Source organism: Zootermopsis nevadensis, unplaced genomic scaffold, assembly GCF_977971745.1.
Source record: "Zootermopsis nevadensis isolate Lab colony 2312 unplaced genomic scaffold, Znev_1.0 Znev_ptg000061l, whole genome shotgun sequence".
Classification (NCBI taxonomy): domain Eukaryota; kingdom Metazoa; phylum Arthropoda; class Insecta; order Blattodea; family Termopsidae; genus Zootermopsis; species Zootermopsis nevadensis.
In genome coordinates this window covers 13,199,638-13,223,796 of record NW_028259192.1, presented here as the reverse complement: position 1 = coordinate 13,223,796, position 24,159 = coordinate 13,199,638, and the positions used below count along the sequence as shown (strand labels likewise).

The window sequence follows — 24,159 nt, the reverse complement described above, 5'->3', positions numbered from 1 at the left end:
AGACCACAAGAGGAAGTTATGTATAAGCTGAGAGCAAAACAGAATATATTATAAAGGAATTGCAGGTTACGAACAGAACAGAGAGAATTTCAGACTACAGAAATAGATGCTAGGAAAGAGTGGACCAGTATAGTGAAATTTCAGGTTTTCGCGGTTGCGAGTATACAGATTTCTGTCTCCTGTGATGTAGCGCCGTGCAGTCTGGCAGAAGTTAACCGACTTCAATGTATTTGCAACAATGTAATACTCCAGAAGCTTGTAAGACGTGCAAAAACATTTAATGTATTGATAATTGCTTGTTCTATTATAAATTATTAAATACGTTTTAATTAATTAACATTTTCCAAACTTGTGGTCCCCATTACACTATACTAAATACGTTAGTAAACAATAAAATGATAACTGCATTACCATGGCCATGATGATATCAGCAAATACATCGTCTATCAACGAACTAGAGTCGACTTACCTGCAAAAAAGAGAACAGGATGATACTTTCAAATGCATTACATAAAAAGAAAACACTTTCATAGAACACGTTAAGGATGACAATATACACGAATTATAATTTTAAGTGTTTCTGGGTTTCGTTACCTCAGAAGAATCAAGATAAAATTATTTGATTAATCCACTGACAGCCACGTATTTTGTCACAAAAATACATGTAGTGATTAAATTAACATAAATATTTTTGGCTGAAATCCCTACAGATAATACAGGTTGACAAATACACAAGAATGTCATTGAAAGTAAAGGACACAAAAAGTCATAAGGGTACACATAGTGGCCAGATGAGTGACTATCATCATCTCACGAAGGACTCTGCTCCATACAGTTAATGTAATTTTAACTAAATATAATTAAACATAATCTTAAAACTTTGCATACCGTGTAGTGTATTAGAATATAAAATAAGCAAACAAACAAACTGTTAACACTATAAATGACACTAATGTCAAACGCGTTTCAAACTCAAGAGGTCATCATCAGTGGCAAAAGGGGGGGCCCAGTTTGTTTGTTTGCTTATTTTTATACTATAATTAAACATAATCTATCGACATGGTTCTATGCTGTTTATTAACTTTACAACTGATTCGTATCTGCAATAAATAAAGACTAAGGACAATGTGATATACCAAATAGCATTTGGAAATATGTGTTGTACATCTTTCCAGTTTTGTCTGGCAAAGGCAACCGTTCATTTGATTTCATTGACGCAACTATGCGCAAGCCCATTGGCTGAGTCTCTGCCACACCTTTCCTAGGCCTCGTCACATCCGCCTTTATGATGCTTTTTCTTAAGCTTCAACTGGTGAGAGGTAAGTGCGCCCTAGTTCACTTTGGCTGATGAGGGGTAGGCCTTTATCGTGGCTACCCCCGTTCACTTAACTTTTAACCGTCTATATCTGTAAGGGGAGACAAAAACTTAAAGTACAAATACAAAAAATGCCACTAATTAACTAGACATGTCGACATTAAGCGTAGAGACCTGTTGGAATCTATGAATATTCAGAATTTAAAATAAAACAAATCCATTCCATAATGCAAAAGCATAACATGCATTTAATTTCAACAGCTAACAAAATCTATACTTGCAACATTTGTATCAATAAATACATAAATATTGGTACTTCAAACACGAAAATAACATGGCTTTTCAAGGGTTGTTGAAGCAGTTAATTCAGGCAAGCCTTCATTGCTGAAAATTACGAAATGTAATGTTTTAAGTATTTTACACTTTGCACAATAAAACTAGCGGGATATTTGAGAGTCCTCGTGTGTTTCTTCGTTAACGAAGTCTGTTAAAAACATGTACTTCCATGACTGCATCAGTCAAAGGCTTGAACCATAAAAATGTTTACGGCAGGGCTGGGTAAAATACGGACAGCGAATATATTCAACCTGGCACATGCCAGATAAATTGACTTATTATAAGATCCTTTATCAAAGGTTTACTTCCTTAATCAACACATAAAATATACAGATATTTAAGGGATTAGAGTTTTGGGATCAACAATACAAGTTTATTTTACAGTTTGAATTTACTTTTCCGGTACCTGGGAAAGAGAAAGTCAGGTTTAGCTTGCTCCGATTCGGTTTATGCATGTTTAAAATCTTTAGAGCACGAATCAGTTGAAGATGGCTGTCTTCTGGGTTAATGCACCGTGTAGTATGGTAGAAGTTTACCGACGTTTCAGAGGTCTTTGCTGCCTCCATCATCAGGGCTCATCGCCCAGAAGACAGCTATCTTAAAACTCACTGCCGTGAAAATATCAAATTCTACACGAATCTCAGTTAATGATGCCGGAATCGAGAGGTTAAATTTAATTTTTAATCCATTTCATACCAATTTCTTTTCGTATTTTTTATCATAATTAATATGTACATTTCACGATTGTGAACATTTTTTTAATCAAACCTCAGTGGACGAACGTTTTATAATTCTACATTCTTAAAAACGGAGGTCTGTTCTGTCTTATCACAATATTTATATTTTATTTGCAAAAGGACTTTAACTTCCAAAAAGCCTCTTCCAGGTTCCTGTTAGTCAGTGACATCATTTTACGTAGGTTGGTACATCTATAAAAGTGGTTTACTAAGCGCAAATAACTTACAATTACGGGACAGCTATTTAACAACGAACTTCTCTTTCAAAGCTCTCCTACCTGTACAAGGAGGCGGCACACATGGCACTACTCACCAACCCTATCAGCCAGCCTAGTTTGGATTTATCTCCTATTTGGATACCTGTAATCTCTGAAGAAATCCAAGTTGGGCATCGAGTTTCGAGCTGATATTCATGTGTATTTATTCCCACCTTTTGTGAGTTTTTGTTTTTTTGGCTTTATCGTGTTTATGAATTTTGATTTATACATACTATTCTTTTACGTCCCACGGATGGATGGTGTGGTAATGCCTTTTTATTCCGGGACTTTCACTTTTTTACTTTGTCCGGGCCCAACTGTGTAGGAACCTGAAGACGGAGATAGAGTCCCATCTCCGAAACGTCGTTTTACGTTTTATATTTACTAGACGATGGATAATATCCAAGAAAATTTTTATTCAATTGTCTCCTACCTGTAGTCGCTTTGAAATAGCTTCATTTTATCCGAATGTATAAATAACTGACCACTCTTGTTTTGATAACGCACACCACATCACATCGTTATGTTTAAACATGTGATGTATCTAGTTACTTAGCAACAGCACTGTTGTTTCTCTTAAACCACTAGGTACGAGATGTTATTAATTCGCTCAGAAGCAAACCCCACAGCACTACCACGCACTTCGGAATGAAATGATTCTGATTTTTCTGAACCAGCTACGGGCGGAAATCCTTTAGTCTTCACGTCATTGCGATCAGGGGTGGAAAGAAAAAATCAGGTGTTCGACAATTTCGCCCCCTCCCCCATTTTTCCTCTCATTCGACCAAACGTCACGAGAAAATAATGGAACCAGATATGTTTCGTTTTGCAACTACTGTTCTTTATAATCAACTGCTTCTCAGTTATTGTTTCCCTTTCATCAGTTCTTCAGCAAAGATTACTGTGTATATATATTGCGCTTGTGCAGCACGGAATTCTTTCCTTCTAGAAACATTCTTCCATCAAGAATAATTAGTCGCAAACTGTTTTGCGACTTATTGTAGTATCTCCTGCGTAGTTTCTGCTGAGCACAAACAACTGATAAATAACGCTAAGCAGCTATAATGCACAAGCTCCATTAAAGGAACTTATCTAATTATCGTCTGTATCGTATTTGATTTTTTCATTGGTTATTTAGAACATAAATCAAAATCAGTGGTGATGACTTATCGGTTATCTAAGACTTGTGAAACATATAGCCACCCTCACATCGAAACGAGAAATTTTGTAACATTATTTTTAAAACCACTGGATTTTTTCGAGTACAATTTTAAGTAAAACATGAGGCCCTCTAGTTACGAAAGGGTTAAGTTCCTAAAAATCGTTAGTATCTCCGAACTCGATGTCCCACAGACAGGCCTAAAATGTTGTCATGGTGGTTAGACTACGTGCCAGCCCCCAAAATGGTCTGTGCATAAACAATAATTAAGCTGAAATATGGTTCTGTTATGACTAGGTTTCGGATGTTCATGACGTCATATTTTTATTGGGGCTTCTGTTTTCATTCCAAACTGAAATTAAACACTAACTGGGTTATCCTAAACACAATTATGTTGTTTTTATTTTGCATATAAATGCATATTTAGGTAATTTTTATGTGTTTGGTCATATTTGTAGTTAGATGCATAGTTCGGTTATATTTTGGGTAGAAACTTTTACTTGTAACTACATTTCTGAGACACTTACAGTGATTCCCTAAGTGAAATGACGAAGCCTGTCGACTGAACAAAGTGAACAATAAGCAGTTCAAATTTTTCTTGGAGAAATCAACACCAAGAAAAAACTGTGTACTACCTGTTATGAGGATGTTCTGAAAAGAATTACATGTACTGTGGGCGAGAAAAAGATTTGGGTTTCGATTGATGAAACAACGGATGTCTACGGCAGATATGTAGGGAATGTCGTTATTGGCACTCTCTTTGCTGACCGCCCTGGTGACTTTTTCCTTCTTGATACAGTAAACCACTCCTCTATCACAGTAATTTTCGATAACGCCATGAAACGTCTGTGATGTCTCAAGTTACAAGACCATATTGTGCGACAATCTAACAAGATTTACATTTGAGACCTTGAAAATGCAAATCGTTATATATTGTAATGCTGTCAAGAAAGGAGAATGAAGAAAAGTAATTAATATTTTGAAATTTGTTTATTTATTTGTAATTAATGAATTTTAAATGCATGAAAAGCTCTTTCTTAAAATTTATCTTATTTTTATAGGAGCACGTATACTCAACATCTGATGCTGATCCAAAACAAGGCATTTATAACTTAAAGCGACTGAGGTTTTTGATTAAAATTACTAGGAAATCAAATACTGTAATAGTTGTACATGCATATGTAAATGATTTAAATACAAAACAATTTTTTTAAAATTTAGCGAATATTTTTTTATAAAAATTAGGTCATATTTCTCGGATTTTTTAGGTCATGAACATCCGAACCATAGTTATGACTAATAGTCTAAGTAAATTATCCTTTTATAACAATACTTAAACATGTGTGTGGGCACTTCATGTCACTGTAACATCCCACCGAGTTTCGAAGTTACGCTTCGCAACCCCAAGCGGTTGCCAAAACTGAAGACCGGTTCCTACATACGAACTAGCGCTTCTATGGGGGAAAAATATGATATGGTAGCATATAATAGTTTCTCAGCACGTACGCCATCTTAATAGACCGGAAGTTGGAAATTCGGGGAAATACTGTTTAAATTTTAAAGAATCAAAATACTGTACTGTTCATTCATCTCGAAGAACATCTCACGCGTTTATTGCTACAGGTGAATAAACTATTTTACATTTAGTACAATGCAAATAACTTAATTATAGTAGATACAATTCTTCTCTTCCTAATACTCTTACGGCTTGAGCTCATGTGGATTACACTTAAAATTATTAATTGTCTGAACATTTTCCATCGTCCTTGTTTAAAAAGAAGATGTTTCGAAACGTCGTGGTTTCTTCTTTTTGAACAAGGGCGATGGAAAAAGTCCAGACAATTAATAATTTTAAGTGTAATCCACCATGTGGCCTGTTCCAATTCAAATCACTTCTGAAATGATGAATCACTTTCGACATTTGCCAATAATCCTTGGATGAGTGGTCAGCAAGGCCTCTACCTACACAGGGCAACACAACACGGAAATATGCGGACAAACATCCATGCATTGAGTGGAATTCGAACCAAAGGTCCTAGTGTCCAAGCGAATAAGGCCGACGCCTCAGACCGTGCGGCCACGTTGACCGGCAACTGTTACAATTAATTACATTAAATGCAATAATTAAATATTAATGTCGTAGTCTGTCAAAGACTTTCATTCCTCTGACGACGCGTAATAGGGCCACAAGGTCAAGCTATAAGTTTGTTTCGAAGTTCTCAAGGCCTGCTCTAAGCCAAATCTGCAGATGACGAAATTTAATTTACACAAAAGAACGACTATCTGATTGTGTCACAAGTCACTGTCCAAACTGGATGCCAAGCAACGCGGTGTGTACACAGTTTTAGGCAACATTCAAGAGTCGCCCACGACTATCACCCTTCGTAACAATTGCACAACAGTGTCAATGTACCACAAAGAACATTACAAAAGGCACTTAATTCTTGTTGCATCCAGGGTGTGCTTTGGCTTTTAGACAAATTAAACTCATATCAATTGTCAGTTTAGGAAAAATGTACTACTGCTTTACATGTGAGTCAATCTTACATTTAATCCCAGTGGAAAGGCACACATGGGTGCAAATCCTTAAAATACTTGGACCTGACTGAAAGGATATAACAGATTCAGGAAAAAATTTGCATAATCAAGAGTTAAACAATTTTCAACCTTTATCTAATATCATTAGTGAAACTGAGTAAAATATTATGGAAAGGGCAGGGTATGTAGCACGCATGACGGATACGATACTGAAAAATGCAACTTTGATTAGAGAAACTTCAAAACAGGAGGCCAGCACAAGTTGTCCAAACACAAAATATCACTGAAAACCGTTTGTCTAGAGAAGAGCTATTACGGGAAACGGATAGGGATATATTTCGAGGCGAGCAGCATCTATTTAAAAACGAATTACACATTGGTTCCTACACTTCAAAACAACCAAGTTCTCTAAATCGGCACACTGAAAGAATTAGTGAAACGAACGAACGAACGAACGAACGAATCAACGAACCAACCAACTCTATCTAGAAGAATCCTTTTGAAAAGCTAATAGTACGCCCAGCTCGTCAAGAAATGATACGCCTTTTATGGAAAACAAAAGTTCACTTCCGTGTTCAAAAGAGTCCGACACCGGTACCTATCCTGAGCCAGATGAATCCAATCCAGACCCTCCAATTTTATTTCCCGAAGATATATTTCAATGTCACCTCTCATGCGCGCCTAGGCTATCAAGTGGTCTTTTCTTCTGTTAAATATATAAAGCAGGGCTGTTAATAACAGCAATAACAGTAATAATGTGTTACTGATATTGCTAAAAAATATTGCATTTATGTTCACTAGTTCTTTTAACAGGATGCCAAAACGAACATATTGACCTAAAGGGTTAAAGTAGCAGGATATGAGAAACCTGCACACTGAGGAGTTCAATAAATTGTATTCTTCATAAACGTTCGGTTAAAATGCCTGGAAGAAAGACCTTAAGGTACAATTTGGCTGCACGCGACAGAGACAAGCGACCGAGGCAGGCGACAGATACGGGAGACGGACACATCGCAGCTTGTCGCCACACACTTTCGAGGTGACGACCGAGACATGCGGCAAAGTGTTTGTTTTCTTTGTTTTGTTGAGACATACGTGCACATATTCTGTGAAAAATGAGTACAAAAATGCTTCTAAAAAGGTTAATCAAAGAAGATGATGTGGTGTTGTGTTATTTGTTGCGAAAGAAACAAAGAAAACCTATGAGTTCAATATTCAAAACCAGACGTGAAGAAGGATCTTTCTGTCGGTGGTCAGTGGTCGGTTTTCTGCTACTAATTCTACCAATTGCTCATCTTGGTCACCAGTAAATTTAATTTCTGCCATTATTTTACTCAACAACACACGTGCTGCCTGAGCCCGTCGCGAGACACTACTGGTCCGAGAGCGGTCTCCTGTGCTTTGTCTCTGTCGCCTGTCTTTGTCTCGCGCTCGTAATTGTACTTCATACGATTGTACAGAGAGCAGACAGGAAGCGACCAGTCTCGGTCTCGTAACTCTGTCGCCTGCCTCGGTCGCTTGTCTCTGTCGCGTGCAGCCAAATTGTACCTTAAACCTTTAATCACATCGGTGAGCGCAGGTCTGCCGCCTACTTAAGTAAAGTTCTCGTTAATGTTTTTCGATGTTGACAAAATGAGTAAACACTTCCAATACCAAATTTGATTAAAATTATTTTACCGTTCTTCCGTTATTTCATGCGTTCGGTCAGGTGGACGGAGTAATTTTAATGGACGTTCTGTAGAGGTTCGAAAAAAGCCCAAAAGTAATACCATAATGTCATAAAAAATTAAACAATTTGTTAGGAGGTAATATTTCCTTATCAGCCAAACCCCAAATCAGAAGCTAAAGAAATTGGAAGTTCACCTGATAACACGCACATAGTTATCAGCTGTCGCGTACTAGACGGCTTTCCCTTCCGGGTTCGGTCTTCAGTTGTTTTCTGCCGTTACTGGGTCCATCACCCGAACGGCACATATTCGTGATTAATGGCCGATGACATGCACACGCGAGTCGGAGAACCTCGAGAAAACATCTGCATACAAAAGTTGTTAAATGGGTGTCAATTATTTGGACTGACTCCACACTTGAAAGATACACCGAAATACAAAATGGCCAGCCAATAATTAACACAGACAACATATTCTAAACTGACTTCTGTTCTCAAAGCGTTGAATGAAATACGAATTAAACCAAATATGGAAGAGACCTCATTACTTGTAGGCTTTATAAATGTAAATAGTTAACATATGTACTAAATACCCCAAACTTACATTTTTACCAATATCTGTTTACCTTTGACTATATTTAAACATCTTCTATTTACCACGTATGATAGAGGAATTTACAAAATTTAATATTGTCAATTACAGTTGAACATTGCCACCGTCACAACTGAATCTTTTCTTCGGAAGCTGTCTGCCCGTATACTGATCACTTTTGCAACAGATTGCAATCATAAGCCATAATTAGGTGGCTAAATAATGTCTGGCTGGCTGAACCTGTCTAACGATGCATTTTATCCGGATCAGTTCTACTGCGTTTCAGTGTATGGAGTACCACTGAATCACGAAATTAAGAAAGAAAACATTTATTTTTCGTTTTTCAAATCGACAGCAGGGCTAATATGGTTAACCCTAACTCTCAGTCCATGACACCGTACAACAGCCATTTTGTACATGGCAACCTAATCTAACTTCTTAATTTTCTTAAAACAGTCAATGGTACAATTATTTGTACAAAAATCCCAAATTAACATCTGCAAAGTACAATTTTACATGCGAATAGCCTATTTTAGTATACGATCCCAATATGGATCGGGAGAAACTTAGGATATCTACAAAAGTCCTGTCAGGATGGAAGGCTTCCGACACAGATTTGAGCCGGAGTTGTCCGAATTGCAAAGGACAACAAGACGTCCAGTAAGTCACAACAAATTATGTTTAATTCTAAAATAATTATGAAAGCCGTTTCCAAAATAACTTTTATGTCTCACGATCCACCATATAATGCCACTACCATCCATCGAATCGACCGCTAATCGACCCACCGAGTCAGCTGTCAGCTACCTAACCAACAACCCATTCATTTGCCCATACATCCTCTCGTCCATCTCTGGTAGTATTCAGTATTTCTAGGTTTAAATTTAGAGTTTCTATACACTCATACACGTCAGCTACATCACAAAATAAATTTTATACAAGCGAAGTCTCCGTGGCGTTGCCATAATCCCCGAACCACCTGCAACAGTACAGCGACTTGACCTGACCCAGATCAGTGTCGAGTTCATGCACTTTCACTTTCTGTTTCGTGTCGGCACGAATCCTGACTATGCAGATTCGCGGAAGTACAACTTCATCATCAGGCTGATAAGGGTTACATCGAAAGCTGCAGTCTGCAGGCCTCCGTTTATCAACATGACTTTTGATCAAGGCTTGGAAATGCAATGAAAACACTATTCAAGGTTCTGGGGACCAGCAGAAGACGCATCACGGAGATGCCACGTGGCAGTTAACATTCTTAATCGTACAATTTTTAGCTGATTTTCCTCTCTATTTTATAAGGAAATACTCTTCGTAGCATGTTCGTTCTGTGAAATATGTTCTCGCGGCGACGAGTTTGAATGTGGCAGTCTTCTGAGACGGTGGGCCGTATAGTCCGGCAAATAATGACCGACGTTTCAGAGGACTTTCTTCTTCAATCATCAAGCCGAATCGTCTGTGGTTCACAGATCGCAAATAGCTTTTTCTACCGGGTCTAACACAGCACGTGTTTCCCATTCTTTGCCTGAAGACTCAGGTCAATTTATCCTTCGAAATACAGTACTTTCTTAGGCTTATGGATAAAATCCACACAAAGAAAACTGTAATATAATATCATCACGAGAGACGAATATGGAAGATAGTGCGAAATATGTACAACTATTTTAAAATAAGAGTACGATAATGCAAATTGGACTAAGCTGGCGCAGGATATAGTGCATGTCAGAACATGACGATAAGCGTTTGGGTTTCATAAAAAGTGGTAACATCTTTACCACGGAGTTTGGATGCAGCGTCAAATCAGTCAACAACCGCCATATTATAACATGCAGATTCAGAAAATCAACTATACCGTCAGTATGTTTCCCTCTTCATTGGCGAATTCTAGTAAGAATACATTCTCCGTGTTTTCCCACAGATTTGTGGGGGTGAAACTAAAGCCGCAGCCACCTTTAATAACTCTGTGTCACCAAATCACCAAGGTTTAACATCGCTAAAGCTAAAACTCGCGCCGTTGGGCAAAATCTTAATGTTATCCTCCCATCTCTTACTCGGTCTTCTCAGTGGACGTTTACCGAGAGGTTTCCCCATAAAATATCTGTATGCACTCCTCACCTACTTTATTCTGGTCACTTGCACAGCTCTTCGTAATATCAAAGATTTTGCTAGCCAAACAATACTAGCCATTTTATCAGACATTTTTCGAAATCATTCGCTACTTTCCTGGACTTTTCTTGAAATCAACAATGCTGAAATGATTAAATTCCTTATTTCTTATACAAGACTTATGAATATGTACTGTTTGCGACTGTGCCAGTCCAGGTTCGTGGTTCGATTCCCGAACGGGCTGAACCTTGAGATGAGGGGTAAACCAGGTTTTGGTATATTAATCTGGTTTATATAAACGAAGGAGGTGTGATTAAATGATATTTGGTACGCCTTACCTCATCCAAATTTGAGTGATTTTATTAATTTTGGCATTGTTAAATGTATTAAATTACAAGAGAGTGACGACACTCAGTCTCTTGAACGTCTCTCCTCCCGACATTCCGTCCAGCAGGAACGTGACTTTAACAAAGCTTTCGCACTCGTAAAAGTTTTTTACGAGGCGAAAACTTAAGCCCTACAACTGTCGCCTCACTGCGACTGGGACCAATGAATTTCGAATGTGGCTTTTCGGCGCGTTTCCGACTTCATGGGGTGACTTTTGGGGGGACGAATCGTATCGCCGTATTAAATTCAAAATTTAAGAACAGTTACGAGTTGCCGGGGTATTTATAGCGAGATTGTGTTGTGCGCTTTCAAACGTTTAGGTTCTTCAAGTCGAGCAAACAGGTTCTGCTTGTGCCTTCAAACTTCGAGTACAAATACAACAGCCGAATCATCACGCTGCCTTCCGATCAGAGTAATTGGTTGTACAACAGTGAGTCTCGAGACGCAATAAAGGTGGACATCTCCAAGATAACTTCGGTGTAGTCTTCAGTTGCTGAATCCCAGAGATTTCAAAGTCGCGAACAGTACATACACACATACATACAAATACAATGTATTTTTCATTAGTCAACATGCAACTAAAAATCATCATATTATTAGCAATGATTACGTCTTTATTTATTTACTAACAGTGTTTATACTATAGGTAAGATAATGAAATACAACATGTTTCTACCTTATTCGGTCATATTCATGTGAATAACATGAATTTTAATTAAACTACTTCAGTAACATGCAATATGTAGTAATTTCTAAAACTTAAATTGACAACTACAGAATTTTAAAAAAATGTAAACTTTTTTAAAATTATGAAAAAAGAATAAAAATGTACAAAGAATGTAGTGTTAAAAATCTTTGGTTTTCTGATTAATTGTCGAAGGAGTAATAAGGCATCAACCCGTGGACCACCATTCGTGTCGGCCGTAATTTCAAGGTCTGATGGATGCTGCTGGGGCGAATTCCTGTATGACCGTTGCCCAACAACAAATAAATCACAGTAAGTGAGGCTAAATTGCGCTGAAGTAATGACATTGCTCATTTATTATGACTGTCACGTGAAAACACATTGCCGTGACCCCTCATGACCAGGTTCTTTACTAACCGCCTTGGAATCGCAGAGAGAAATGTTAATGAATAGCCAAGGAATGAAACAGCGACGTGAAACATCAATTTTGAGCTATAAAACCGAATCTGATAATCTTGCAAATGAGCGATAAATAGACAACGAAGCAGAAGGAGGCATTTGTGGCCCTTTGAGGTGTCATCGCAGCATCTGCTTGGAGGGACTGAGGAAAGTCACGAGAAGTATCAGGTAGGACAACCGACATATGTGCCGATATTCGACGGAGACCTCCCAAATAGGAACCACTCATAATATTGTTCTAAAAGATGCACTTTTTTATCGTACTATTTTTGGTAGAAAGAAATGGCTTTCCTGGAGAATGCTTCACGCCTCGCCCGAAAATTTGTTTATAAACTGGAAAGGGGGAATGAAATTCATTGCAGCATGAAGATTTTAATGCATCACAGTTGGTGACGCAAGTCATTGGCCTTGCTGCATTCTTGCTGAATCTCATACAGCTGTGCGACAGCGATCTCCCCCTCTTTCCCCTGCCAAAGTGCAAGGTATGACTGAAGGACACGTACACTCGAGGAATCTGGCGGACATTAAATTATTCTGTCACTTGTGCTTAGTAGAGAAAGTCACAAAATATCGAATACGTTTCTTTCCAAAGTTCATCTTCGGGTTCACACAGACATTGCTATAAATTATGATTAGATTCCCAATCCAAACCACAACACATTTTACCCATAATTAAGCTGAAAACAGTGCAGAACTGTCCTTTTCTATACACGCGAAACTTGACCCTGAGGGTAAAACACAGATGCACAGGTGCAGGGTGTTTGCGAATGTATGCACAAAGAAATTTTTCTGAATCAAAAAATAGGAAATAAATGGTGCCTGAAGAAGATTGCCAAAGGAGGCCTCATAATTCGTGCTCTTTGCTGGGTATTATGAGAGGACGAGATTTTCGGGACACGTCTCTCGTGTGGCAAAGATGACAGACGCACATAAAATGTTTGTCGGGAAAAATAAAGAGAAGAAATAACTTTGGGGAGCCAACCACAAGTAGGAGGATGACATTAAAATGGATCATAAGGGAACAGAACAGATAAGATTAATCTGATGATGATGGCGATGATCTGAATTTCGAAGAAATATATTGTTTTCATCTTCAGGGTTGAAAATGCAGATAGTTTGTGTCTTCAAAACTTTGGCAATTACTGACGATTTTACATGGCGCCAAAATCCAGAAGAACATCATCATTACCCTAATCGCCGTTGAAACCTCAAATCTCACAAGATTAACCTGGTTCAGGATAGGATACAGCGGAGGTCCTATGTAAACACAGCAATGAGCTTTCGGTTTCACTGAAAGGCAGCGAAATTCTTGACAAGCTGCTGAACCACCAATTTATCAAGAAATATCCTTGTCTATGGAGTTAGATGTAACATATTTCGAAGGAATAACAGCACAAAGCAATATTGTTGTAATGACAGTAATGAAACAAAAAATATTTGTAAGGAATAACAATAAAAAGCAATATCGTTGTAACGCCAGCAAAAAAACAACAGAAAATCAAACTGACAAAAAAATAATTTCTTCTCATTACTTGTATGATGGTATTCCCTCCTAATTGCAAGTGTTATTTCACGAGGAAAAACAAATTTAATCAAGGAGGACGGAGAGGCAGGGGCCTTTCCCTACAGACGCTCGACCACAGCAAATACTTTCCACGACTGACAAAGTCTTCGCTCGCAAATATCGATGCTCGTAAGTCGACGACTTCGTGCGTTTATATTCTTTTCGGGTTGTATTGGTTGACGGAAATTCGAAGAAATTAAACTCTTTCTTTCTGAACCACCCTCGATAATATCCATCAGTAATGCATCCGGCACTATTCTTCAAGCCCTCTGATTCCATAAAAGATATTATGAAGAAATTTCTACTCCCAATCTACAGTAGACCTACCGGATTCTGGTAAAGTTACTGGTGAATCCCTGCTGCAACATCAGTACCGATATCATTTCTTAACTCTTTAAAACCTAATGGTAAATATATGTACCACCTGAATTAAAAATCAGCAATTCTCCGCCCTGCCTATAAACTGTGTCTGTCTGTTTTGGCATAATTCTCGGTAAACATCGATTATTTCCCCAAATGACATTAACTGATTGGTCCTAATCGATTATTAAGACAAGCTTCGGCTTCAGAGGATTAGTATCTCTCTGAGCGAATGTAGCACGCGTGAGGAGACAAGAACAAAGAATGAATGAATGAACGAACGTCAACGAATGTGACTACTTGATAGATATAGGATAAGATTAAAAAGGATCTAAAAATAGTGTGTGTGTAAAGAAGTGGGCTGAATTAAAATGTATTTTACCCTGTTGGACGACTATCAACGTTTCAAAAAGGACACTGATGAATGAAGTTAGATGATTAACGCAAGGAGCAAGTCCTACCCTTACGAAATTAGAACAGTTGCCAGAAGGAAGAGAAACAGGGAAGCGTAACGAATAAATGCAGCACTTTATAACTGCAATTTATACAGGTTAATGTCCTTCGTGTTTCTTTTGCTTCTATTGATCCTTTCAATTTCATCTTCCACATTCATTTCAAATAAATGCGCTTATTCTTTACTGGCAGGCGCAATAAATTGCAGTGGAACAGCCATTGAGAAGCTTATTGTTGCTCAGTTAATAAATATACTTACTGCCGCTTATGGAAGCCGAAAGTTCATTACCCTGCCCACAATAATCACCTGACTCTATCCGCAGCTGCTTAAAACTAGTCCACACGCTCAAACGTCTAGTGATTTTTGAATGACAGTAAGATAAATCTAAATTCGGTCCCGTATTGAACAGAGATGAGGGATCAGTTTCGCACTCCGGATGCTTTATCCTTGGAGAGAGAGAACCCTACCCGCTTATGCATAGGATAGGATGCTCGGTTAGTCCCAAAGTTGGGCGTGGTGGCAAACCGCTGACGGGAATCAAACCCCCAGCCGAGAAGTCCGCAGCCGGTCACTATACTTACCGATATATATGCCGCCGAATCATTTTGAACGGTAGTTACTACAGATATTTCCGTGCTGGAATACGTAGTTAACACAGACAAATATTTTTATTAGATTCCTAACAATACTAAATCGATATTTTATTTAGTCATTATTTGTGATGAACCTTCGGCTTTTATAAGAGTCAGAAGAGGCAGGACTTAATTAAAACAGAGGGTGTAGCCAAGGTGTTGCCGGTATTTGCCGAGGTGATGATGATAATATGAAATTACTAATATTAAAACATGTATAAAAAATGTACAATATGGAAAGAATGTTTCTACAATTCCTTCGACCAGAAGGCAAACCTACTATACGCAGCAGGCCCCAAGCTTCGTCCAATACCCGAGGCTTTAGATGTTTTGCTAGAATTCTGGGTGGCTTTAACAGTGAACAGAACTAGAATATACACTACGTCATCTTGTAGCCGGATCATTAAGCAAAATACATCTGGAGACACTCTTGGAATTATAAATTCTTGGTGAATACGTATCTCGCTGTTTTCTTTACAATTTCCGAGAACTGCGCTGCCGCAACACACCGCTGGCGAGCGGTCATCAACCTCGGGACGGCTGGAATGTAGGTCAGTGATAGCAGCAGCAGTGCAGGGGTCGCGTACCCCCTCACTTCCTACTGTAGGGAATATGAACTTCCGACATCCCCTTCCCCTTGCTTTAATGGGTGGGGGGGTGAAATGTGCGGCATTAAGAGATGCTGTTGAAACCGACATGGCTCCCAAGGCGTTCCACTCACTTCCTTGTTTGTTGTCTCTTGTTCTCTCTCGCAGTTTTACCTAATTTGCGTTTCCGGTTTACTTTATCACATACATTTCCTGATTCTGGATTCTCTTTCACTATTCTCCATTATCAGACGATCCCACACTTCCCCCAAGCAATTGAAACACATCTTCCACTTTCCATTCTACACAACTGTCCTAGTGTTTACTTCGGTTTCCTCCTCATTCCACCGCCTTCTCTTTTCAAAGCCACTCTTTTTGAATAGACTTCATTCTTTCAGCCCGCAACTTTTCCACATCTTCAAATTTCCAATGTTGCTCCTTTCTTGTTCTAGTTATTTCCTCATCTGTTATTATTAAGGCGATCAAAACAAGGAAAGTGAGATGGACAGATCACGTAGCACGCAAGGGGAGGTAACACCCCAGAAGAAACCCAGAAGAAACAGATGGCTTGGGGACGCCAGTTAGATGGATATTAAAAACACAGCTCTTAAGGGTCTGGACTGGAATAAACTGCCTCAGGGTATGGCTCAGTAAAGGGCTCTTGTAATCGTGACGATGAACAGTAGGGTTACATAAAAATTGGGGATTTCTGGACCATCTGATCGACAAGAACAATTTCTCAAAAAGGCAATGCTGAAAGTAAACAGCCCTGTGCTGCTAAAACGTTAGGAATCCGCTAACACGTAAGTTCGTATGTCACCACACGAGCTGCAAACAACAATTGTTTGTCCGCGGTCCATTTCTAGTATCACAAAGTGGTGACGGAACCTCAAACACAGACACAAGACAGAAAACAGGAGCTATTTCTTTCATTGTAAATTAAACGAGAAATGTCAGTGAAAACTTATTTCTGTAGCGGATTCGGGGTTATTGAAAGAAATATTTCTTCTACTTTTCTTTTCAAATTTTGATAAATGTTGCAAACAATGATAGAGAGGTGGCCTCTCCAATTACCTTAACGATACCGAAAAAGAATATCTCAACCAAGGACCGCACTTCCGAATGAGCTCAGTTTCAGACTTGTGATCGAAACAGAAAAGCAGTTTTAGATTCAGAGTGACCAACATAAAACAAGAAACCGAAATTTACCCATGGAGCCCCTGTGTACACTTAGTGGGGATCACTTGGAATTAAAGGCTTTTTCCCGAGGTGTACACCCATACACACATATACATGCATACGTTACATACATGTGCAAGAGCTAACAAAAGCTGGTTCATCCATTCAGAAAAGCTGTAATTTCCATCTCACTGGAACTGTGATGCTGCTAGCCAATCTTTTCGGAATGTGCTCTGCGAATTAGCAACAAATATTACGCAGGCAACAAACTTGGTATTTTAAAAAAAAGATGCCACTTTGGAAACCAGCCACAGAGAAGGGGGACCATGAGTAAACACCCAAGCACCTCGAGAGGGCAAGGCCCTCAGCCCTGGTCACCCAGTAGGCAAAACCCTGGGCTACTTTCCAAAACACTTTTACACACGTATCTTGCAATTCCCCATTAATACTGTATCAGATGAACTGCGTACCGCGGAGATAAGTCTGTACACCAGTACTGCCTCTGGCCCCGCAAGTTGAGGGAAAACGTCAGTGACGAGAAGAATAATAGCACATAAAAGAGCCAACTTCCTGGCTGAAGACCCTACGACCAAACTGTAAAGAGATGTTCGCCACAACGCTCCCACTTGAGTATTATGCAACTTATGGGTGTCAATGGGATGATTTATTAATGTCGAACCATGTATATTCGCGCACCCACACAGCTTAAACACGCCTCAGCTGATAATCTCCACCAGCCCGAAGGGTAACCGTGAATGGGCCAGAAACTGAGTGAGTTGGTACTATTCAACACCTGTATCTCTTTTAGATTAATTTTAATATTATCCTTCCATATACTCTTATATCTTCCAAGTGGTCTGGTATTTCCATTTCATCCTTTCCTGTTAACATGTTGCATGCCTACTACATGTTCTGTTCCTTTGTCTGATCACTCTAATTAGTCTCCGCTCATTCACCCCCTTCATTTGATCACCTTAATAATATCTGGTAAAGAATAAAAATTACAAAGCTCTTCATTACGAAACTGTCTCCATTCTCCTGTTCCTTCCCCTCTGGTAATCCAGAATTTCCCCTCAGCACTTATCTCTCATCTCAGTCAATAAAGTGACACACGTGGTGATCAAGGGCAGAAACTGTTCTTTTCATCACAGCCTCCAGACGTTCAACGTCCGGCTTCTTATCCAACGCGTACCTACGCGCCTTCCGTGAATCTGACCAGTTACATGCCGAGCTCCAGAATCTCTTAACTTCACTTCCATGTCCCTTATACACTTTCTCGGTGTGGTTAGACTCAGAAATACTATTACGATTCTTTCGACCTAATCGCACACTGCAATGTTATCCATTCTGACATCCATAGTTGCCTCGGTCAGAAAATTAACGTCGCAGGTAAGTGGACAGCACTCCTGTTTCATATTCGGGACGTCTTTGGTTCATACTCGGTCTGTATACAGGTTATCCTGACTGAGGTTCATTGTACTGATCTATCCCTCCAGACATGCCAAGAAAGTACCTTAAATTAGGTCATGACTGATTTCACATTTCTCCCAATTCATAACATCGTCGATACGTAGTCTGTTATACTAGTAACGGCGTTAGGTAAATTAAACATGTTAAATATCTTGCTAAGTAGCACTGCATTAAGAAACATAATTCTACCTGCAGGGTATTTAATTTCTACGACGTTACTAGTAAAGAGAAGAGAACAGAGTGATTCAAAAGACTGGGTGGAAATAGAACATCTTCTTTCCACTAAAATTATGAAAACTGAAGCTTTGGTCCGCAGGCCTATTTATGCCATTCAAAAACAACAGTACTTAACTAGAAATTAAAAGGCAGGCAAAATCATAAAATGGAGGGACTTCTATGAAATAACAAAATAATTAGCACACTTATGCAAAGGATCAGTTTAAACATATCAAACATGTACCAGTATTACACAAAACAAAGGAATAAAATAATTTTATTTTATTGCAGAACTCTCAAAATGTTTCGAATAATTCCAAAAACTACAGATACTGGCGATCGGTTCTCGAGTTGTGAGATTACACAGCAAAATTTTGGTTCTTACTTGACGATCTCGTTTCTCTGTGGGCCTACATCTAATGATGGATACATCGTGGCAGAAATAAACATTATTTATGTCCTTTTGCAATGTGGTTACTAAAAGTGCCCGACACAAATGAAAACTGAAAAGTCTTTGATAATTTCTCGTAAAATTCTCCAACATAAATTTTCATCAAATTCGGTTTACCAGTTTTTCAGTTGCTTCGTGTGTACAGACGGGCCTATTTCATAGGCACCCCTCAGGGATACGAAAGCACCTATATCGTATAGAACATAAAGCAACGTATGTGCACCGCTGTTTCATTGTTTGACAACTGTTTAATTCACAAGTTTTCACTACGTTTTACCGCGGTAAAATATTATAAAGGCTTGATCAAAGGCAATACATAAGCAACCTAACAAAAAAAAAAAATTCAGTACACTTAAGTTTATGAAAAACCAGGGAAAAAACTGGCGCTTACGTTAGTAAGCCTTATGACTCTGTTCTCATGTCGGCTGCATCGCTATTTCTCAAACCTTACAAAACTCTTGATTCTGTTCCGGGAAAAAGGTAAATGCTGACAGGAAGCCATTTGTGATTACAGAATGGATTAATGTTTTTAAAAGAACATCCTTAGGCAACCAGCACTGTACATTTAAGGCGTGCAGGGGAATGACGGTAAGTCTTCACCCACATCAATAACTTGTCCGTATCTTGAAACTATAATAAGGAAGGTTGCTGTACGTCCTACACACTTCTTGTTCAACGCTGCCTGCGCTGGCTGCTGGACACCAGTTCAGATCTGGACGTGCCAATTTAGGGAATAATTCAAAGGACCCTACCGGAAGATGGCTGTCCTCTGGGTTGCTGCGCCGTGTAGTATGTTAGAAGTTTACGGACGTTTCAGAGATGCTTCTTGCTCATCGGGGTGTACGCCACGGCGTTACAACCCAAAAGACAACCATCTTGATACTCGCCTCCGTCAAAACCTCAGATTTCACGGCCCTACAGGAGGTCAAACTTTGGTACCCCAGTCCGGTATCAGTTACATATAGCCAAGGACGACCCTGGTGTCTGTTTATGGCAGAGGTTTTTTCGGCAAGTGTCCACTTGTTTCTTATGGGACGATAACCAGGCTGAGAAATTATGACGACGTGGGTAGACGCGATTTCTCTTATGAAGGACAAGTGGAATGTTCTTTTATGCGACACACTATAATTAGAACAAAAAACTGAAGTTTATAATAAGTACACCTAATTTTAAGAACTGTAATATGTTGTATAAAAATATAAAATTATTATAAAACAGAAAGCTTGAGGTTTGATTCAAATATTAATTTAAGAATCTTAAGCATATTCATTTGCTTCCAAATGTTATATAACTGTTTCCAACAAAGGACACTACACTCTACACAACTCTTGCAAGACCTCAGAGTCCCAGAAAATTGAACACACAAACGCAAAAATTTACTGCCCGGGGCTGACTCTGTCAACAAACGGAGTCCGTACGAACTCATTTGCGGCAAGGGTTGGGGTGAAATACCTTCTTCTTCAACTGAAACTATTATTACCGCTGTCACTAATCTCTGCCTCCAAGTTTCACATACAAACTTACTGTTACGCTTTAAGTAATCATTAAGATATTTTCAAGTACCGACAGTCGTGTGATATCGAGAAAAATCTGATTTTTTAATTTGAATACTTAATTTTACATTTTAATTCTTCTGTTCAAAGAACTTTAGTTTACTTGGCAAAAGCTCGCGGCACATTGGTTGAGAACGAATGGACTAGGCCTTATTCATTACTGGAATATGGTCCAAGGTTTAGAACAGATTACTACCGCTCGTGGCAACAATACATACTACTGCAGAAACAAAACTGGCCGTAAGTTAAATGAACGACCATTACACAATCACGTTTTCAATCCACGTTAACACAGAAAACTTAACACTGCTCACCCGTGTAAATATTTGGAAATGTATTGACAAAGCACATACGTTTTGAGACTTCAAATGACAAGGACGTTTGGCGAACAGAAACGTGATAGAGAAGCCTACATGACACTAAAACCTCATTTTATTAAAGCGGTACATTCTTTGAAACTCGTTCGACAAACGAAATGCAATTACATGACACTTAATTTTAAAACAATTAAACATAATAGGTCCTGAAACAATACACATATAGCTATATAAATAATAAATTAAGATAAATTATTAATGAAAGGAAACATACTTTTGAGATAAAACTCACAAAAGTCGCTGTGTTCTAAGCAATCCCTATTCCTATTTTACATGAAAATAATTTTCAGTAACTGACAAGGATAGTATGTAGGACTGGCTTGTAAGGTTTCGAGTGTTTTCATGCCTACAAAAATTCAGTAAGCCCAAAAACGGATTTTCAAATTCGTTAATGCAAATGTTTATCAACTGCACGTTCATAAAACAAGTTTGAGTAGAAAATTATTAAAGAAAATCTCCACTGAGAACGGAGGTTCTGTCCACGAGGGTAAAGTGGACGTGGCTTGAAGCTTATTTATTACTCACTTTCATCTATTGCCGAGGTCCAGAAAGGGCAAATCTGTAACTCCATTCTCCCCGTCTCTTCGCGGCGAGGTGCTTAATGAAAATCAGGGACAACTTTACCTTTCACCTTACAAAGTTATCAACAAAACAAGACAAAGTGTGAGAATTGCTTTAAAAAACCCTCTAACACAAGAAACGTAAATGTAATTGCAGCCTAATGTGACTAAACAGAAAATGGAAATTGCAAACTTCTTATGGGTGGTGCCCCTTAAAATGACAACCCACATGCTGTGGTATATTTTCAATGCTGGGCAGAGTGTAACAGTAGAAACACAAAATGAAATGTATCTTGGCTCTTTTTCTATACATTACAAACATATTCAGTGATTGTGGACATGTTCCATTGGACTGTGTTGGCTAAATCAGGAAGTCGTGGTTTATCACAGAAATTGGACAAATGCAGCCTTTAGAGCCGTGTCGTTGCTAAGCCTTCCGTAAAACTAATCTGATTTAATCACTGGACTTCTAAAGGAGATGTTCATTCACGTAGAACATGGTAGCAACTACCAAGAACATTGCGTGTCTAAGATATCAATGTTTTCGCAATGAACTATGCTAGACGAAGATGAAATGTAATAACAATAACAACAAAGCAATAAATACCACGGCAGTGTCTCTCAGATTTTCGTCAGGAATTTCTCGCTTTACAGAATAGGGATATTCTCTCATTCGAATGTGAAGACCAAATAAACCATGCATTTAGGCCTATACTTTGATACGTCAGACAAAAACCAAAAGATTTTCACTTTTGAGTCCTCATGCACTTCTAATAATTATTACAGCAAAAAATAAACACTGTATAAATTGTCAAAGGAACACAAAATGTATTCCATTATATTCCGAAATGGCTGTACCCCTGACAGAAATTGTGTGATTATTTAAATACGCTTAAGAGAAAGAAAATTAGGAGGCTGTATAAGGAGCACATAATGAAGAGCTTCATATATGAAATACTTTTAGGCCGAATAAATCGTGGAAGATGCAATAGGCGGAACATTAGCACGGTATATAAGAAATCAACACAATAGTTGAGTCTGAAAACGTGAAGGGACGACAAATGAAATAATGACAATAATAATAACTGCATGGTTCTTAACAAAATGGGGTGTGGACTAAATACAACTGTTTGAAGATAAAAGTGCATTGGTCATGAACATGGTAATGAACATTGGGCTCTATAAAAGACAGGGGCTGTCTGACAAGCTGAACAACTATAATCTTTTCAAGAATGATTGTCCCACGGAACTAGACAGTCTGTTTTTGTGTTCAAGTTATAACTTTTCTAATGGGACATGTTTGTTCTTCATCCTATTGACTGTGGACGACATTATCATAACTGAAATAAATATTATTTAGAAAATTTCAGTCAGATGGCCCTCTTAAGTGTTCATGCCCTATTCTATTTTAATTAATGCCCAAATTATCAAAACAAATAGGCCTGCATTAAAAAAATAACACTGAACTCTTTATTAAGTGTTTAACTTATCAAGACAAATATGTCTACATCAAACAACAAAACTAAACAATTATGTTAAGTGTTACATCATCTTCTTTTAATTAATTAATGCCTAACTTATCAAGACAAAAAATCCTACATCAGTAAGATTAAACTTCACAAAAGAGAGAATCATCAACCAGATTGAAGGTGACAACAAAGCGCGGCATATCATGAGAGGAAATCCAGTTTCAGAATTATGCCTACATGAAACCAGAGAATTTAATAAGTGCAAGAAGATTTTCGTGAATTTTGGTGGTCCGTGGTTTCGGGCCATGTGGTCCTGATAAACGCTGGTGACCACCTACAAGACCAAATAATGTTACAAATCAAAAAAACCACAATCCCTACACACAAGTGAATATTACAATAGAATTTACATCAGCTGCATCCAATTCTTGCTTAAAATAGTCTACACTATTTACAACAACATCCTTAAAACCATTGTCAATTTAACCCACATGATACAACTTGCAGTTTATACTCAACGCCTGCTGTTGTCCCTCGACGTTTCGTAATTCAAATGCGTAGTTGATGTGAAAATCTTTACCCGTGCGACTTAAGATCAATCGCATACTAAAACAGATATCACCTGAAGTAAATTTACAAAACTTGATTGTACATAACAGACACTGACGATGTTTCAATACCACACCGATTACTTTCAGTGATAATTCTCACGGGTCACCTACGCTGAAATCTTCAAACGGGAATCTGAACGACGAAAATATACTTCTAAAGTCTATAATCGTTACATAGAATACTGTATGCTAATGCTAATAAAAACTGTAAGCGAGTGCAATTGCCTACGGGGGTGTACGACAGCTCATTCGAAAGCTAACATAACCTAAATTAACATTCGATATTTACGTATTACGGCGGCAATAATAGGCCTAAACTGCTTCAGTTCACGTCTCCGTAAAGATTAAACGACATGTATGACCAATGTTAATTACATAGTGATGATGAATAAAATAACATCAGCCTATGGATTGTGGTGTGTGTATGTGGCGGCAACAA

At 38.4% G+C, this 24,159-nt stretch overlaps 1 protein-coding gene and 1 long non-coding RNA gene across 5 annotated transcripts in view; both read right to left on the bottom strand.

The window, feature by feature from the left end:
- Positions 1 to 24,159, bottom strand: part of Hr4 (nuclear hormone receptor 4) — a 206,375-nt gene that overhangs the window by 169,467 nt on the left and 12,749 nt on the right. The window lies entirely within an intron of this gene.
- Positions 1 to 24,159, bottom strand: part of LOC110831238 (uncharacterized) — a 71,544-nt gene that overhangs the window by 46,840 nt on the left and 545 nt on the right. For both annotated transcript variants that reach the window (XR_002543515.2, XR_015532501.1), the window contains exon 2: positions 412 to 469. This is a non-coding gene — a long non-coding RNA (uncharacterized LOC110831238). The remainder of the gene's footprint in view (positions 1 to 411; positions 470 to 24,159) is intronic.